The sequence below is a fragment of the Aquarana catesbeiana genome, linkage group LG06 (genome assembly GCF_042186555.1).
Source record: "Aquarana catesbeiana isolate 2022-GZ linkage group LG06, ASM4218655v1, whole genome shotgun sequence".
Lineage (NCBI taxonomy): Eukaryota > Metazoa > Chordata > Amphibia > Anura > Ranidae > Aquarana > Aquarana catesbeiana.
Genome location: NC_133329.1, coordinates 162,275,475 through 162,281,744, shown reverse-complemented (window position 1 = coordinate 162,281,744; position 6,270 = coordinate 162,275,475). Strand labels below are relative to the sequence as shown.

At 50.6% G+C, this 6,270-nt stretch overlaps 1 pseudogene; it reads left to right on the top strand.

Annotated features, from left to right (window-relative positions):
• Positions 1-1,950: 1,950 nt before the first annotated feature.
• On the top strand, positions 1,951-2,747 carry LOC141147697 (triosephosphate isomerase-like; annotated as a pseudogene).
• Positions 2,748-6,270: the final 3,523 nt, after the last annotated feature.

Genomic DNA, 6,270 nt, shown 5'->3' with positions numbered 1-6,270 from the left:
AGTTTGTGACAGGGAGGGGGGGGGGGGGAAATCGGGGGATCGGGGTGTTTTGTGTGCCTGGCATGTTCTACTGTGTGTGTAGTGTTGTGCACTCACAGTGAAGTCTTCTCTCCTCGGCGCTGCAACGGAAAATACCAAGCCGAGGAGAGATGACATAATTTCCTTTGCTGCTGTTTAGCATACAGCAGCAAAGGAAGTGATCTGATTGGCCGGCGGCGATCGCGAGGGGGGGGGCCACGAACGGATGGCCTCCCCCTCACCTCCGATCACCGGGGGACAAAACAGGACCGCCTCGGGCACCGGGGGGGTCCGATCGGACCCCCCACCCGTGGGAGGCAAATCACGTACATGTACGTGATTTTGCCTGCCCGTGCCGCCTTGCCGCCGTACATCGGCGTGAGGCGGTCCTTAAGTGGTTAATGATGCTTAAAGTTAAAAAAAAAAAAAAGTGAAATATTCCTTTAAATATCGTACCTGGGGGGTGTCTATAGTATGCCTGTAAAGTGGCGCGTGTTTCCCGTGCTTAGAACAGTCCCTGCACAAAATGTCATTTTTAAAGGAAAAAAAGTCATTTAAAACTTCTTGCGGCTTTAATGTAATGTCGGGTCCTGGCAATATGGATGAAAATCAGTGAGACAAACTGCATGGGTACCCCCAGTCCATTACCAGGCCCTTTGGGTCTTGTATGGATATTAAGGGGAACCCCGCACCCAAATTAAAAAAGGAAACAGCAGTATACAGGCTCTGTACTCTGAACAGCAGTATACAGGCGGTGCAAACAAGACAGGGACTGAAGGTTTGTTGTTAAGTAGAATCTGTTTGTAATTTTGAACTGGTACATTTTTAACGTGTTTAACTCCAGCCAAAAAATCTATTTTAAGCTTTTTGGAAAACATAGGGAAGGGTTATCACCCCTATGATATTTGTTTTGCTGTCTGTGCTCCTCTTCAGAAGATTTCACCTCACTTTTTGTCCCAATGACAAATGTTTTTTGAAAATGTGGGTTTTTTTTGTGAAACAAGGATTGGTGATAAAGCATCAGTGGAAAGGAGAAATGTTTTTCCCATATTAACTCTTACAGGAGAGAATTTCCCTTCCTATGGGGTAGATTTCATCTCACTTCCTGTTGTCTCCTTCCGTTTGCAAGTAGGAGTCATTTGTAAGTTGGATGTTTGAAAGTAGGGGCCTGTCCTATATACTCAGCAGAAATTTGGGCCTTAGGTGTTGTGGCCACAACACTGTAAGCCCTCACAGGGCCCTACTGTGAAATATTAGATCAAGAATTGTAATTACATGCCCCTGTTGAACAGGGGCTGAAAAATTGGGCCTTAGGCACTGGCGCTGGTGCCACAACACTGCAACCCCTCACAGATACTCTAGTTGGAACTCAGGAATGAGCTCTGCTGCAAAGTATTGCCTCAAAAATTGTAATTACACGCCCCTGTTAAACAGGGGCTGAAAAATTGGGCCTTAGGCACTGGTGGCGGCGCCCAGAACCAAAAATGTTCTTACAAGCTGTCAGCGTGATCATTGAGGAGGAAGAACATAATTACTCAGGATAGTCATTCAGCATCAGCATAGGCAGTCTTTGAAGGGATCTGAGATTTAAAAAAAAAAAATTATTCGGTTACATCAGCATCAGGTGCTTGGTAGCTGGTGGTGATCCAAGACTGATTCATTTTTATGAAGTTCAGTCGATCGACCGAGTCGGTGGACAGACGCACCCTGTGATTGGTTACAAAGCCTCCAGCAGCACTGAATGTGCCTTCTGAAAGAACGCTGGATGCAGGACAGGCCAGTAGCTCAATTGCATACTGTGCAAGCTCTGGCCAGTGATCCATCCTCAAGACCCAGTAACCCAGAGGATTTTCAGTGGGAAAGGTGTCCAAGTCAGATCTTGCCCCTAGGTATTCCTGCACCATGTAAAACAGACGCTGGCTGTCTTCTCCGCAGTCCGCACCCCGAACATCAACCGACACCGCCATGTCTCCAAGGAAGTTCTTTGTGGGGGAAAACTTGAAGCTGAACGGCGATAAGAAGAGTCTGGGAGAGCTGATCAATACCCTGAACACCGGCAAGATCAATTCCGAGACAGAGGTGGTCTGCGGAGCTCCTTCCATCTACCTGGACTTTGCAAGACAGAAGTTGGACGCCAGGTTCGGTGTAGCCGCCCAGAACTGCTACAAAGTCGCAAAAGGAGCATTCACTGGAGAGATCAGCCCAGCTATGATAAAAGATGTTGGTGTCACCTGGGTGATTCTTGGACATTCGGAGAGATGACACGTGTTCGGGGAGTCAGATGAGCTGATTGGGCAGAAGGTGGCACATGCTCTGTCTGAGGGTGTGGGGGTCATCGCTTGTATCGGGGAGAAGCTCGACCAGCGGGAAGCCGGAATCAGAGAAAGTTGTGGCTGAGCAGACCAAGTTTATTGCAGATAATGTAAAGGACTGGAGCAAGGTTGTCCTGGCGTATGAACCTGTCTGGGCTATCGGTACAGGGAAGACAGCCACACCCCAGCAGACTCCGGAGGTGCATGCCAAGCTTCGGGAATGGTTGAAGGCCCACGTGTCTGATCAAGTCGCACAGTCTGTTCGGATTATCTATGGAGGTTCTGTCACAGGAGGAACCTGCAAGGAACTGGCATCCCAGCCTGACATTGATCGCTTCCTCGTGGGCGGAGCTTCCTTGAAACCAGAATTCATTGAAATCATCAAGTGTTAGTCCCGCCCCTTCACAAATCCTCCCCTTCCTGTAAAACGGTTTAGAACAAAGTTGTGTCCTCCTCATGTCCTGTAGCCTGTGATCCTCCTCATGAGAGTCTCGAACATGTAATAAAGAGATGAGATGGTTGAAAAAAAAAACAAAAAAAACAGACGCTGGCGATGGTTGCTGGAACCGATCATACCTTGGTGCTGCGGACTAAAAAATTGTCTGAACACATCAGTCAAATGGCCACCTTCTCCACCGCTCCTTCTTTGACTGACCGAAGCCTCAGCAACACGTTGTCTAGAAACAGGAGTTTGTAACCTCCCAGTCTCTGGGAACGTGTTGCACAGACATTTCTGCAAGGCCTCCCGAAGATGTTTCATCCTCTGCGACAGCAAGATAAGGTCCTCAACCTTACCCTTGTAACATGGATCAAGGAGGGTTGCCAGCCAGTATTGATCCTTCTCCTTGATACCATGAATACGAGGATCCTGACGCAGGCTTTGCAGGATCAGGGAGGCCATGCAGCGTAGGTTTGCTGAGGCATTCAGTCCGGAGTCCTCTGGGACAACATGGTCCGCAGCCACCTCCTCCCAGCCACGTACAAGTAAATGTGTTTCTTGGGACTGATCCTTTAAAGACTGCTGCTGATGCTGAGTGCCAGGCTCCACCTCCATACTGACACAATCCTCCTCCTCGTCCTCTTCCTGTGTGATCGGCGGGCACACAGGAACACTGTCTGGATAAAGGGGGCCTTGAGAGCTAAGGAAGTCCTCCTCTTCCTGCCTCTGTTCTGCCTCAAGTGCCCTGTCCATTATTCCACACAGTGTGTGCTCCAACAGGTGGACAAGGGGGACAGTGTCACTGATGCATGCACTGTCACTGCTCACCATCCTCGTGGCCTCCTCAAATAGTGACAGGACAGTGCATGCATCCCTGATCATGGCCCACTGGCGTGGGGGAAAAAAAAACAAGCTCCCCTGACCCTGTCCTGGTGCCATAGTCGCACAGGTAGTCATTGATGGCCCTCTGCTGCATGTGCAGCTGCTGCAGCATGGCCAACATTGAGTTCCACCTGGTGGGCATGTCACAGGCGGTTCTTGGGCAGGTTAAACTCCTTTTGGAGGTCTGCCAGCCGAGCACTGGCATTATATGACCGGCGTAAATGCACACAGACGTTCCTGGCCTGCCTCGGGACATCCTGTAAGCCTGGGTACTTGCCCAAGAACCGCTGCACCACCAAGTTAAGGACGTGAGCCAAACAGGGCACATGGGTCATTTGTCCCTGTCAAGGGGCAGAGAGGAGGTTGGTGCCATTGTCGCAAACCACCATTCCTGCCTTAAGTTGGCGTGGCGTCAACCACCTCTGAACCTGCCCCTGCAGAGCTGACAGAATCTCTGCCCCAGTGTGGTTCCTGTCCCCCAAGCACACCAGCTCAAGCACCTTATGGCATCTTTTGGCCTGCATACTTGTGTAGCCCCTTGAACGGCTACGGAGCACCGCTGGTTCCGAGGACAAAGCACAGGAAGAGGCCATGGAAGAAGAAGAAGAAGGGGGGTGGAGGAGAGAGGTGTGTCACAATCATTAGTAGTGGCATTTTGGAGGCATGGTGGTGGAACAACCTCACTACTGCACCTTGTCCTGCATCCTTCCCAGCTGCCAGCAGAGTCACCCAATGCATGGTGAAACTTAGGTAACGTCCCTGTCCATGCCTGCTGGACCATGAGTCAGCGGTAATATGCACCTTACTGCTGACCGCCCTGTCCAGCGAGGCATGGACATTGCCTTCCACATGCCGGTAGAGAGCCGGAATTGCCTTCCATGAGAAAAAGTGCCGTTTGGGTACCTGCCACTGAGGAACCGCACATTCCACAAACTCACGGAAGGGGGCAGAGTCTACCAACTGAAAAGGCAGCAGTTAAAGTGCTAGCAATTTTGCCAAGCTAGCATTCCACCGCTGGGCATGTGGATGGCTGGGAGCGAACTTCTTTCGGCGGTGCAGCAGCTGGGGCAGAGAAATTTGCCTGGTACAATCTGACGTCGGTGTACAGAAAGCAGATTGCCCACAAGTACTTGGCTGTGACACACCTAATTCTACACCTTCATTCCTCTCAGTGCAGGTCTCAGAGAGGACTGAAGGTATAGTGGGGTTGGAGATCTCAGCTGATGAGGAGCAAGGAGAGGTCCTCTTTGTTCTTTGGTTTGGGGTCTTTTAGATACGCTTGCCAACGAACTGCATGGCAGGTCAACATATGTCTGGTCAAGCATGTGGTGCCCAAGCGGGAGATGTTTTGGCCACGCGAGATACGCTTGAGACATATGTTGCAAATAGCAGCGGTGCGATCTGATACACTCGTTTCAAAAAAGGCCCACACCAAAGAAATTTTGGAATAACGCGCAGAGACAGCAGCGCCCTGCACATGCAGAGCTTTTGGGGTGTGATGCAGTCAGTGTGCTGCCCTTAGGCTGGCCCCTGGAGGGCATCCTGCCTCGTTGGCGATGTGCCTCCTCCTCCTCTCTCCTATCAGGCACCCACGTTGAGTCAGTGACCTCATCATCCCCTCCCTCCTCATCACTGGAGCAAACCTGGCAGTATGCTGCAGCAGGGGGAGCATGACTGCCAGATTGCTGTCCTTCTTGGGCACCCCCTCTGTCCATGCTCACGTTACTGCCTTCATATAGCTAAGTATCATCATCAGAGCCTTCTAAAGCTGGGCATCCTCCTGGAGCATGTACCCAACACTGTGGTCAAACAGTTTGAGGAACTCCTCAGGAGGACATGGTGGGGCTAGGGAAGGAGTCACTGATGCCATTGAGCCGAGGGAAGAGGCCATGTTGGCAGCTGCTTTGCCAAAGTACCCTGAGCATGGGTGAGAGAGGATGAGGAGGATGAGGACGGCTTGGTCATCCACTCGACCAAGTCTTCCGCATGTTGTGGCTCAACGCGGCCAGCTGCCGATAAAAAGGCCAGGCGTGTCCCACGGCCCCGTGCTTATGAGGATGCACCATCTCCACAACCAGCACTGTTGCCTCTAGACACAGAGCCTGCTTGCCCTCATTTATTGTCTTGTGACTGTCTGCCTCTCCTTGTTGGCCTTCCAGACATACTAATGGCCTGTAGCTGCACTAAGCTGGGAGAGATAGAGATATATATAATTTTGATACTGCGGCTAGCAAAATCAACTGCCTGCCTGTAGTATGAGAACACCACCAACCTTCTACAGGTAGCTTTAGCTGGACACTGTGCAGAGCTCGCAAAAAACTAAACTTGTAGCTTTAGCTGAACACTGTGAGGAGGACGCACTACACTAATTTGTAGCTTTAGCTGAACACTGTGAGGAGGACGCACTACACTAACTTGTAGCTTTAGCTGAACACTGTGCAGAGGTTGCAACTACACTAACTTGTAGCTTTAGCTGAACACTGTGAGGAGGATGCACCACACTAACTTGTAGTTTTAGCTGAACACTGTGAGGAGGATGCACTACACTAACTTGTAGTTTTAGCTGAACACTGTGAGGAGGATGCACCACACTAACTGTAAATAGTCTAGCTGCCTGAC